At 41.2% G+C, this 13,716-nt stretch overlaps 1 protein-coding gene across 8 annotated transcripts in view; it reads left to right on the plus strand.

The window, feature by feature from the left end:
* The window catches only part of NUMB (NUMB endocytic adaptor protein), a 193,748-nt gene that overhangs the window by 161,125 nt on the left and 18,907 nt on the right, over positions 1 to 13,716 (plus strand). The gene's annotated exons all lie outside the window — the stretch shown is intronic.

A 13,716-nucleotide genomic window follows, 5' to 3' on the forward strand; every position in this document is an offset into this window, starting at 1 on the left:
AGTCTTCCCCATCTCATATACAGCGACTCTGTTCCCGTTCTCTAGCCAGAAATTCTGGATCTGATCTTGACTTTTCTCTCTCTCTCACATCCTATATCCAGTTCATCCATAGTGTCTTTTCTTTTTTAATTTATTTGTTTTAGGAAGGAAAGAGAGAGAGGGAAGGGGGGAGGAGCAGGAAGCATGAACTCCCATATGTGCCTTGACCAGGCAAGCCCAGGATTTCGAACCGGCAACCTCAGTGTTCCAGGTCGGTGCTTTATCCACTGCGCCAGCACAGGTCAGGCCCCATCGACAGTTCTGTATTATTGTTGTTGTTATTATTATTATTATTGTGAAGGAGGGGAGGCATGCGCCCCAACCGGAATCCACCCAGCAAGCCCCTTCCAGGAGATGCTCTGCCCATCTGGAGCTGCTGCTCCATTACTTGCTTAGCAACTGAGCTATTTTAGTGCCTGAGGTAAGGAGCCTTCCTCAGCACCCAGGGCCAACTTGCCATGGCTACAGGAGAGGAAGAGAGACAGAGAAGGGAAAGGAATGGAGAAGCAGGTGGTCACTTCTCCTATGTTCCCTGACTGGGAATTGAACCTGGAACTTCCACACACTGGGCTGACACTCAGCCACTGAGCCAATGGACCAGGATCTAGACAGTTTCTGTCTTACTCTCTCCGCCACTGTTGCTTTGGTCCAAGCCAGCTGCTTCTTTCAGCTGAATTATTGCAGTAGTATTCTGCATTCCCAGTTTTCATTGTTTTCCCCTGACCATCTGTTCTCAAGATATCAGCCTGTGTGATCTTTTTAAGACAGAGGTCTGATTGTGTTGCTTCACTGCCCCAGATTCTCCAGTAGTTTCCTGACATACACAGAGTCTTTTGGGCCTTGTAGCTACCATACACGAATTCCTTCTCTCCCTTTTCCTACTTTCTCCCACCCTTTCTCTTGCCTACTCTGTTCCAGCCACATTAGCTTTTTGGTATTTCTTGAGCACACCATGTGTGCTTCTCCCTCAGGATCTTTGCACTTGCTGAATTTCTCATTCTTTGCTGAAATGTCCCATTCTTGGACAACCCTTTTCTTAAAAAAATTGTTTCCCATTGATTTGAGAGAGATGAAAAGGGGAGAAGGGGAAGAGAAAGAGAGAGAGAATCATAAACTCATTGTTTTCATTTAGTTGTGCACTCATTGGTTGTTTCTTGTGTGTGCCCTGACCAAGCATTGAACCCATGACCTCAGTGCAGCAGAATGACACTCTATTCATTGAACCATCTGGCCAGAGCCAGGACCCTATTTTAAATTCCAAATTCCATGCTCTTCCATATACAGACACTATTTTTTTCTTCCTAGCTTTATTTTTCTTTGGGCATATCACCATTTGTCATACCATACATTTTACTTATTGTTCAGCTCTTTTTTACTACAACATAAGCTCTCTGAGGACAGAGACCTTCACTTGTTTTGTTCACTGCTGAGTCTTTAATGCCTAGAATGGTATGTGGTCCATAGTAGCTGCTCCAAAATATAAGTTAGTAAATGAATAAATGAATGAATGACAAATGCACTGGTTTCAAGTTCACCTTGTAGTAGGAGAAATCAGACTGGAAAAATGGTTACCAAATTGCGTAACATTAATAAGTACTGCCGGAACCGAGGGGAAGAATGTAAGCAATTGTGATGGTTTTTAGGAGAGAATGATACCTAAGGTTGAGACTTAAAGCTATGATGAGTTCCGGGCCTGACCTGTGGTGGCGTGTTGGATAAAGCATTGACCTGGAACACAGAGATCATCGGTCGAAACCTGGGGCTTGCCTGGTCAAGGCACATGCAGGAAGCAACTACTACGAGTTGATTCTTCTGGCTTCTTTCTCCTCCTTCTCTCTCCTCTCTCTAAAAATCAATCAATTAAAAAAAAAAAGCTATGAGTTCTGTTTAAACTAAGATGAGAAAGGCATTTCAGACCAAAGTAACAGAACTACTGGGATGAGGACACCATGCTCCAACTCATTCATTCAACCTAGGGACGTACGTATAAAACAAGAGAAGACCCAAGTTGCGGGTATGGGGAAATCATTCATTGTGAGAAGGGGTATGATGAGTTTGGCTTTGTAGTGGTTGAGCTTGAGATGCCTATGGAATTTTCATTTCTGCTATTATAAATGTTTGAAATATGAATTTAATACTAGAATAATTTCTGCATTCCTCGTCCTCAATTAAAGTAATTTGGCAAACTAGGAGAGCTAAATTGCCTCAAAATTTCTTTCCTTTGCAGTTTGGTTCATGACATGCTACCATCCTTATTTTTTTCCCCCAAAGCCTTTAAAGGCCCTTCTCACATAAGAAAATGCAAAAAATATTATATATTAGTGTCCCAGATTAAAAGTGACTGTAGTGGCACAGTGGATAGAGCGTCAACCTGGAATTCTGAGATCACCAGTTTGAAACACCGGGTTTTTCTGGTCAAAGTATATATGGGAGTTGATGCTTCTTGCCCCCCCCCCTTCTCACTTCTCTAAAATGAATAAGTAAAAAAATTAAATATGATAAAAGTGACTGTACTTTTGTCTGACCAGTGGTGGCACAGTGAATAGAGCGTTGACCTGGGACCCTAAGGTCCCAGATTTAAAACCCCAAGGTTGCTGGCTTGAGTGTGATCTCATCCATCTTGAACACAGGATCATCAACATGACCCAGTGGTCACTAGCTTGAGCCCAACGTTGCTGGCTTGAGCAAGGGGTCACTGGCTTAGCTGGATCCCCCCTAGTCAAAGCACACATGAGAAGCAATCTATGAACAGCTAAGGTACCACAACTACGAGTTGATGCTTCTCATCTCTCTCCCTTCCTGTCTCTCTCTCTCTCTCAAAAAAAGTGACTGTCCTTGCAATGCAGCGGCCATTACAGATAGTGCCAGTCTCAAATCCTGTACAAAGGTGTGTTTCTTTCTTTCCCTTCACTGCTTTGTCCTTTGGGAATACTCTCTGTCTCTTGGAATTATAAAACAAAATTTGTTTATTACATAATTCTGTTCAGAAATTTAAATGTCATCAAATAAGTCTTTAAGGCCCTTCTTCGGTTTTAAAAAAAGGAACCTAAGTTTTCTATGAAAAGAAAGAAGTGTTAAGACACACCAATATCATGTTTGCCTATTAATATATTATTTCTCTAGTGACTGGGTTATGTCTGTGTGTCGGTATGACAGAAAGACTGACCTCTGATTCTTTACACATTGGGTACTCTTTTTTTTTTTTTTTTTAACAAAGACAGAGAGAGAGTCAGAGAGAGGGATAGATAGGGACAGACAGATAGGAACGGAGAGAGATGAGAAGCATCAATCATTAGTTTTTTGTTGTGACACCTTAGTTGTTCATTGATTGCTTTCTCATATGTGCCTTGACCGTAGGCCTTCAGCAGACCGAGTAACCCCTTGCTCGAGCCAGCGACCTTGGGTTCAAGCTGATGAGCTTTGCTCAAACCAGATGAGCCTGTTCTCAAGCTGGTGACCTCGGGGTCTCGAACCTGGGTTCTCCAACATCCCAGTCTGATGCTCTATCCACTGCGCCACCGCCTGGTCAGGCCACATTGGGTACTCTTGAAGACCTCTTTGGTTTGTAGTAGAAAGAACTTTGTAAAATAGAATGAGAAATCACTGTTGCTCAGAAAGAGTGGCATGCTCTGCCCCTCCTGCCCAAACTGCTGCTGTTGCTTTGTAACACCTCATAGCTATGCCAGGTTGTCTTCCATGAGTCTATAGCATTTCTTATCTTACGTTAAGAACATCTGCTTAACCTTTCTGCTCTTATCTGTCATATGCCCAGCAGAATTGTCTTGCTTCCAAATACTACTTCTGTTTATGTTGATTAATTGCATGTTCTTATCTCACTGAGATTTGGAGAATCATAGAACTTTGGAGCTGGAAAGCACCTGAGATCCAAGTTTAAAATAATAGGAGATAAGCACATTTGAAAACAACAATAAAAATGGAGAAGAAAAATAATTCAGGGATACAATTTCAAACAGGTTTAATATTTTGATAAAATGAATTATCTTTTCAAAAAGATTTAATTAATGATCACTTTCCAGGGTATAGATGATATATATCAGGTTGGCATACTGTGGCACACTACTTGTTTTGGTAAATAAAGTTTTATTGGAACAGAGTCATGTCAGTTTGTTTACATATTGTCTGTGGCTGCTTTTGTGCTACAGTGACAGAGATAAATAATCATGACATGGAATGTATGGCTTGCGAAGTCTTAGATATTTATCTGGTCCTTCACAGAAAAAGGATGCCAATGTTTTCTGATTTAAACAATTTAAAAACTTATTTATCCAACTGGGAATCTCAATTACTTTCCCAGAGAACGCCAATATGTAAAATGAAAGAGCAATTGTAAGGATCTGTCAGCCTACCCAAGAATATCACCAACTTGTGATCTTCAACCTTTTTCACTTTATTTTTATAAAGGGTGTCTACTAAAAAGCAAACAAACATAAAACCTCTGGAGATAGATTGATAGGTAGATGGCAGGTCTTTATTGTAATTAGTTATTTCAGTTGCCTTTTATTGTGAGTAGTTTTTAAATCTAAGGGAAGTGATCTTTGAGTATACTGAGCTTGTTTAAGTTACCCTTTCCTTGTTTTTGCAACCACTTGTTTCTTCGCTGGTGTTTTCTGTTCAGGTTACCTGTGCCTCTCTTGTAGCATGAGTGACTTGTCATAGTTCCACTGCCTGCTATCGCTTTCTCGCGGTCAGCCTGCTCAATTTCTGCATGGGTTTCTGTCTACCCATAATAAAAGGGATGTAAGGCAGATGTTAATTTAAAAATTCTAAGTTGGATATTTAGAGAGTTGAGTGGTTACTTGAAAGTTATACTTACATTTGTCATCTTTTCCTCGTGGGTTAGCTTGAGCCTTCCACTTAGATTTCACCAGTTTCAGTTTAAAGTTACTGACGTTCTCTCCGTGTTAGACTCACCTTCTTTCCTCAAAGAATAAGCAGTTTTTTGGCCTGACCTGTGGTGGCGCAGTGGATAAAGCGTCGACCTGGAAATGCTGAGGTCGCTGGTTCAAAACCCTGGGCTTGCCTGGTCAAGGCACATATGGGAGTTGATGCTTCCAGCTCCTCCCCCCCTTCTCTCTCTCTGTCTCTCTCTCTCTCTCTCTCTGTCTGTCTCTCCCTCTCCTCTCTAAAATGAATAAATAAAAATAAATAAAAAATTTAAAAAAAATGAGAAACTTCTTAAAAAAAAATAAGCAGTTTTCTTTGTTGTAAAACTGTGTTATTAGTACATTTACGGTAGTCAGTGTGAATTCTATCTATAACCTTGAAGTTATTAAAATAGGAAGTGTTGGAAGAATGATAATGAATAATTATTTTTATTTTATTTTTTTTAATTTATTCATTTTAGAAAGGAGAGAGAGAGAGGGAGAGGAGAGAGAGACAGAGAGAGAGAAGGGGAGAGGAGCAGGAAGCATGAACTCCCATATGTGCCTTGACCAGGCAAGCCCAGGGTTTCGAACCGGTGACCTCAGCATTTCCAGGTCGTCGCTTTATCCACTGCGCCACCACAGGTCAGGCCTGAATAATTATTTTTAAAATGTTTTTAATATATTCATTGATTTTAGTCAGAGAGGAAGGGGGAAAGAGAGAAAAAGGGGGGGGACATTGATCTGTTCCTTTGTATTCCCTAACCAGGGATTGAACCAGCAACCTTGCACTTTGGGCTAATGCTCCAGGGGTCCCCAAACTTTTTACACAGGGGACCAGTTTACTATCCCTCAGACCATTGGACGGCTGCCACACACAGTACTCCTCTCACTGACCACCAATGAAAGAGGTGCCCCTTCCGGAAGTGCAAGTGCGGCAGGGGACTGGATAAATGGCCTCAGGAGGCCGCATGCAGCCCGTGGGCCGTAGTTTGGGGACACCTGCTAACCAATCAAGCTAACCAGCCAGGACTGAAATAATTCTTAATGTCTCACATCTGCATTACCCCTACCACACTGTTACTAGCTTCTAAAGTATTATGTTGTCATTTTTTTAAGAGATGTTTGTGGCAAACTCACTCTCAAGTTGGCCTGCATCTACTTGGACACAGACTTTTTGCTTCTTTCACAGGGGCACCCATACCCCGGCCTCTTTCTTTCTTCCCTACCTGAATAAAACTTGCTTTATTCTCAAAAACAAAAAATAAGAAGTGTTTGTGTCACTAAGATGTACATAAATTCTTCATTTTATACTTACTCTGGATTATCTTTTTTCTTTCTCTCTCTCTTTTTTGCAAGGTAGAGAGATGAATCAACTCCTATTTTCTGCACTTTAGTTGTTTGTTGATTGGTTCTCATATGTGCCTTGACTGGGGTCTCCAGCCAAGCCAGTGACCGCTTGCTCCAGCCAGCAACCTTGGGCTTCAAGCTGGTGACCCCACACTCAAGCCAGCAACCTCAGGGTTTGAAGCCTGGGATCTCAGCTTCCCAGGTCAACACTCTACCCACTGTGCTACCACTGGTCAGGCGATCCTTTTTGTTGTTGTTGTTCTTTGATTAGCTAAATTGTTCTTATCTCCTTGGGTATTATCTTAAATGGGCAGTTTAGGGCAAACAAAAGCAAAAGCCTCCATCGTCTATGACTTTTACTATTTTCTAAAAAGTTTCTTAGAAATCTTAGTTTATATTATCAGAATGAAAGAACCTAGTTACCAATAATAATAGAGAAGCATTGCTACTATGGAATCTGAGGGGAAGTCTGGACTTAGTTTTAGCTAACGGTGTCTTTGAAACTTAATATCAGAGACTGGTGGAGGTAACTATAAGATGGCAAACTGGAGTGACACGTAGCCCCCAGGTGTATGAATAAACACAAAAATAATTTCTGTCATCTATTCCCTTTAAAGAGATCAGAGGCCATGAAATAGGACCAATGCAGTGCTTCATGGATAGGTTAGTCCAACACCATTATAAAGACAACCTCAAAAAGTAGAGATGTTTCCATAACAGTATAATTGGGCCAAGAAAATGTCCTGTTTCCCTATATATGGTAAGGACACTAAATGGGGAACAAGCCCATTTTAAAATGGCCTTTTATTTTTCCTGCCTTCAGTCTCCCAACCTTGAAGTACTTTTACCTGTTGGCTCAGATACTGAATACTACAGTCTATAATTGCTCAATCAGCAGGTTAATAAAACTTCAAATTTGAAGTTCTTACACAGGATTTTCAGTGCCATTTGGCAGCCTTCTCTGTCACTGATCAGCTGTTTCCTGTTCTCTACAGCAGATATTTAGCACATTTATTCTTTCAACAAATATTTCTTAAACTATTACTCTGTACTAGGCATTTTTCTAAGCTCCAAGGATGTAGCAGTGAACAATAAAGATGGAAACAACTCTGCCTTCACAGAGCTTACCTTCCAGCATGGGCACTGACTAAATGTGGGCCGTTAATTGGTGGTAGTGGGATAACTATTGTCCCAGTTTGCCTGAAACAGCCCCGGTATAACGCTTGTTTCACTTTAAAAGGGGTTCCAGTTTGGACAGGAAATTGTATGATCATCTTAGTTCTAAACCTTTTATGGAAATTAAGTCATCGAATCTTCCTAATCCCATGAGATATATAAGATTATTGCATCATTTATACTGGTATGGAAACTGAAGCATAGAAAAGTCGAGTAAGTGGCAGAACCAGAATTCAAACTTAGACAGCAGCCTGGTTTCAGAGTTTGTGCTGTGAGTCCCTGACTATACTGCCCTTAGACTGCTATTGTAAATCCCTCTGTCTTACGCTGTCTACCTTCCTCTCCCCGCAGAGTAAAGTAGGTGACCTCATTTTCTCCACAGATAAAATTTGTGGCGCTCTGGAGTAAACTTCCTCCACGTGCCACTCTCTCCCTTATAAGTGTCTTCATTTCTACCCAGCCTCGCTCCGTGTCTCCATTTCAAGGAAGGGCAGTATCCCCCTTTCTGTCTAACACTTGTTTTTTAGCACCATCCCCTTCCACCTGGAGGACTTTGTTTTCTAACTTACTCTTTTAGGGGATCCTCACTCTCCATCTTTCTACTAGCTTTTCCCATTCAGCGTATAAGCATGATCTGTTGTTGAAAGGTATCACTCTTTCAAGAAACTTCACTGTTGGGAGTTTTTTTAAAGTTCATTAATTATATAATCAAAACTGAAATATTCGTTGCTGCCTGTCACCACGCAGCCAAATAAGTAGAGACAGAGATTGAATCTTTATAGGTGCTTTATTCAGATGGCTGATGGTCTGTGGAAACGAGGGTTATATACCCTAAAAATGCCATATCTACATTCTATCCCCAGCCATTCTTTTTATAAAGGAAAGAAAAGGGTAGGTTAGGAATTTTGGAATTTCAAGGGAAAGTTAATTGGATCATAATCAAAGTTAATTGGATCATATCAGCACCACTGGGGCACAATGGTGGATTGCTTGCAGACCCCTGAGGGATAAGAGTAGATAGATGGCTTTTAGATGTCCTGGGCAGAGAGGTAGATTGCTTGCAGACCCCTGGGGCACAAAGGTGGATTGCTTACAGTCCCCTGGAGCACAAGGTGGATTGCTTGCAATCCCTTGGGGCACAATAGTGGATTGCTCAATGATCTGGGGCACAAAGGTGGATTGCTTGCAGATCTCTGGGGCATAATGGTGGATTGCTTACAGATCTCCTGGGGCACAGTGGATTGCTTGCAGTCCCCCAGGGGCACAATGGTGGATTGCTTGCAGATCTGATTAAGTCATGTAGGCCCATTCATATATCCCAGTTTCTGGAACAAAGCTTTAATTTAACTTGGTAACCATTAAGTTTATTGGTTATAACTAAGGCCACTGTTACGCATACTAAAATAACTTTTGAGTTCCCCCTATCATGATGATAAATGGTTATCAATTATTTATTGTCCTATTAAATTTCAGGTACTGAACATATCTCTGATCCTTTTACTAGCCCTGCAGATAATTCATAGATTAAGAAATGGAAGCTCAGCCTGACCTGTGGTGGCGCAGTGGATAAAGTGTTGACCTGGAAATGCTGAGGTCGCCGGTTCGAAACCCTGGGCTTGCCTGGTCAAGGCACATATGGGAGTTGATGCTTCCATCTCCTCCCCCCCTTCTCTCTCTCTGTCTCTCCTCTCTTTCTGTCTCTCCCTCTCCTCTCTAAAATGAATAAATAAAAAATAAAAATAAATTAAAAAAAGATTTAAAAAAAAAAAAAGAAATGGAAGCTCAGAGGACTACATAACTTGCTTACCTTATGAATAGTTGCACTGAATTCAGACTCATGTTTGCCTCACTCCCAAGTTTATTCTGTTGCTGGTACATTAATGCTAATTTATTATAATTCTTAAAGACTTCCCTTGATCCTCTGTGTTGGGCAGATAAAATATATTATGCTCACTTTGTTAAAGATGACGTTGCCCACGTGAGGCCATCGCCCAGGTGATATTAATGTGTGTTGAGAATCCTTGTAGCCTGGGGCTTGGTTTTGGGATTAAGCCTTTCCCACCCTTTTTGATGTAGGGTGGTACAATCCTATCATGCCTCAGAAAGTGACTTTGTATTAGAGACTTCCCTATTTTGCATATTGGATTAAGAGTTTGGATTTCTACACTATAAAATGGGGACGGAGCGAGAGCTTGGGCTCTGGGTTCCTGAGATTATCATTAGAGGAGCAGAGCAGAGAGCAGAGAAAGGCCACGTGGAGGAGGCCAGGAGAAGCAGCCAAGATGGCGGAGTGCTGAGTGAAAGGCCAGTTTGTGCAGTTTGACGCTGGAGAAGGAAGGAGATGGGGAACTGAGGAGAATAAGGCTGGTGAGCTAGAAACCTTTGATTCTAGGAAACTCGGATAAGTCAGTGGCTTTGTGAGCACTGAATGTGAGTGGGTTCTGGAGCCCAGTGTGTAGTTTTTTACTTGCCCGCCGGGTGCAAGCTAGGATTAAAGACTGTGGCCCACCAGTTTGTGGCTCCGTTGTTTCTTTACCGACTGTCCGAATCCAATGGGAACCTGCATGTGAATGGCCACGATGGTGGCTCCTGGCTTTACATTCTGCCTGTCCCTCATTGCCCTATAGCTCTCCTTTTTGTAGAAAAGCATTTTCAAAGAACATATTTAATACTCATAACCTCCTCTTGCCATTCATTTACTACTCAATCTACCAAAATCTGACTTCCACCACTGTTAATCAGGACCCTTCAGAGAAACAGAACCACTATTTTTTCTCATATATATTTAAATTATCTGTATTTATACCTATATTTAGAGAGGGGGTGTTGATTTTAAGAAACGACTCGTGTTTAACCCCTTCTCTTCCATATCCTGTTTTTGTCTTGACCTACTCTGTGCTATCAGGAATTTAATGTTCATCATCTCCATATATTTTTTTTTTATATTTTTACTGGTACCATAAATGCATCCACAATATAAAAAAAAAGAAAAGAAACGACCCGTGCAATTGTGGGAGCTAGCAAGTCTGAAATTTGTAGAGCAGACCAGCAGGCTGGAAACTCGGGTGGAATTTCTATGTTACAGACTTGAGGCAGAACTTCTTCTCCAGGAAACCTCAATTTTTACCCTTACGGCCTTCAACAGATTGGCTGAGCCCTGTCACCCATGTTATCAGGGTAATCGCCTTCACCTAAAGTCAATTGATTGTAAATGTTAATCATACCATATAACATCAATACTAGTGTTTGACCAAACATCTGGGTAACTATAGCCTAATCCAGTGGTCGGCAAACTCATTAGTCAACAGAGCCAAATATCAACAATACAACAATTGAAATTTCTTTTGAGAGCCAAATTTTTTAAACTTAAACTATATAGGTAGGTACATTGTTATTAGCTTAATTACAGTACTCCTAAGCTGGCCAAAGAGCCATACTCAAGGTGCCAAAGAGCTGCATGTGGCTCACAAGCCGCAGTTTGCCAACCACTGGCCTAGCCAATTTGACACATAAAATTAACCATCACAGCCTCTATCACTATACTGTGTCTTCTTCATTGCTAAATCCAATGTGGACATCTTTTCTTACTTGATCATTTTGTAACATTTGACATTTTGAACCCCTCCCTATTACTACTACTACTTTTTAAAATACTTATGAATACTATTTTAAAATAATTTTTATTGCCCTGGCCGGTTGGCTCAGCAGTAGAGCGTCAGCCTGGCATGCAGGGGACCCGGGTTCAATTCCCGGCCAGGGCACATAGGAGAAGTGCCCATTTGCTTCTCCACCCCCTCCCCTCCTTCCTCTCTGTTTCTCTCTTCCCCTCCCGCAGCCGAGGCTCCATTGGAGCAAAGATGGCCCAGGTGCTGGGGATGGCTCCTTGGCCTCTGCCCCAGGCACTAGTGTGGCTCTGGTCCTGGCGGAGCGACACCCCGGAGGGGCAGAGCATCGCCCCCTGGTGGGCAGAGCATCGCCCCTGGTGGGCGTGCCAGGTGGATCCCGGTCGGGCGCATGCGGGAGTCTGTCTGACTGTCTCTCCTCGTTTCCAGCTTCGGAAAAATACAAAAAAAAAATAATAATTTTTATTGAATGTGTTGGGGTTACATTGGTTAATAAAATTGTGTAGGTTTCAGGTGTACAATTCTATAATACATCATCTATATATTGTATTATGTGTTCTGTACTCCAAGTCAAGCCCCATTACTTCCTGAAACTCTTCTCCCTTAGTTTCAGTCACCCGAATCTCTCCCCATCCTCTTGTCCTTCTGGCTCTTCCTTTTCTCATATTTCAAAGACTTAACTCATCTTTTCCCAATTCTTTAATTATTGATAGTCTCTTCTGTCCTTGGCCCTCTTATTATTCCCATGATTCATGTCTCCCAAATCTAAAATTTTACCTTTGAATTCTCTACTGAGCTTCAGACCTATACATCTAATTACCTGTTGGACGTCTCCACGTAGACATTGCACGGTCATCTCAAACTTTGCTTGTCTAAAACTGAAGTCCTATTCAGTTTGTGGTACCCTCTCTACCCAGTTTCCCAAACCAGGAACCAGAGAGGAATCCACAACTTCTCCCTTACTTACATTTACCATGTAAAACTCTCTCCTCTCCATCCCTATCTCAAGCAAGGGAGCTCAACCCTCATTCCTCTCACTTAGAATGTTGTGGTCTTTCTGCCTCCCATCAGTCTCCTTTCAGCCCTTCTACACTGCTGCCAAAGTGAAATTTTTACTATGTAAATCTGTTTAATCGTTTTTGAATTCCTCCAGTAGCTCTCCATGGCCCACAGAACTAGTTGGGGCTCTTTAGCAGGCCTGTCTTTAACTCCCACCAGGCCTTGCTCACCCATCCTACTTTCAAGCCAATATTTATAGAGCCCAGACTTGCCATGTCCTATACTACTCTTCTTTCTGCCTGGTATGTCCAATACTTCTGTCAGTTTTCTCCCTCCCTACCCCCACCTGGGACATTTAGGAAAATTATTTCACTTCCCAGTTCGTCTTCTCCTTTGAGTAACCTTCCTCAATTCCACAAATAGATTTGACCTTGCCTCCTTTTTGACATCATTATACATTGTTTTCAGCCCTACTATAGCACTTACACTGTATTATTTTATTTTTTGGTTTATCTGAGTGTCACCTTTCAGTGGGCTTTGAACTCAAGTATTTCCACATTCTGGCATACAGTAGGCCCTCATCAGATGTCAGGTGGTGATGGCGATGATGAGCCGGAATAGGTCACACAGCTCATTTAAATAAGGCCATGCCTTTTATATTGAGGAGTGTCGGGCTTGGGCACACAGAGAGGAGAACTGTAAACATTTCTTTATCCTCCTTTGTCCCTTCTATAATCTGCTGCTCCAGCCTGTAGTACCTGATCTTTTTTGATGTATACTTTTCATGGATACCTGTTTGGATACCTGTTCTCAGCCTTCACTTTGCTTTTGTTTTATTTTGCTTGTATCCTTGAAGCAGTTAGAAAGAAATTAAAGTTCCATTACAAACTCCCACTCTCCCATTTTCCTTCCATCACAGGAGAAGTTATACATCAGTTTGTTTCCATGTGATTCTTGTGTGTAAAAGAAGTCTTTCTCATGTTATGATAACAATATTTTCAACAATTTTTTAATTCTCCTATGTCCCCAAAATGTCTCCATGCATTTCATGTCAAATTAAAAACTAAACTAGTTCTGTGTTAATCCTGAGAGAAGAAGTAATGGTTTTTAAAGAGTGTTAAAGGAATAATGAAGAACTCTTGGGTTTTTAACATGAAAATTTCAGGTGACCAAGGGTCCAGCTATATATACATTTGGGGTCAAAGGACAGTTGAATGGTCAACATCTCAATTTAGATTCATGAATTACTTCCTACTCTAAATACATTCTTAGAAGCTACTTGTGGTGTAACTCCTTATGTATTTAAATTTATCTGACTCCTGGTTTTCTTGGTTTATTTCTTAAATGAGTGAAGAATCTATTTATGAATTCTTTGCCCTTTATGGAATGTGGTATCTTGGTTTTAGTTCCATATAGCCATTCCTTTTTACTTAATTTTATCATATTGTTTTGCATTGTGTTTCTAGAATAATGGCTTTGGCTTGTTTTTTCCTGAATGTTTCTGCAGTTTGGTTTTAATATATGGCTTTGGGCAACCTTCCAGACTACATTTGTACTTATGGTTTTGGAAGGCAGAAGTCAGTGTTTATGATGGAAGATGACTTTTTTTTAATATTATATATGTGTGTCTCTCCCCTCCTTCCTTT

The sequence above is a fragment of the Saccopteryx bilineata genome, chromosome 4 (genome assembly GCF_036850765.1).
Source record: "Saccopteryx bilineata isolate mSacBil1 chromosome 4, mSacBil1_pri_phased_curated, whole genome shotgun sequence".
NCBI classification, from domain to species: Eukaryota; Metazoa; Chordata; class Mammalia; order Chiroptera; family Emballonuridae; genus Saccopteryx; species Saccopteryx bilineata.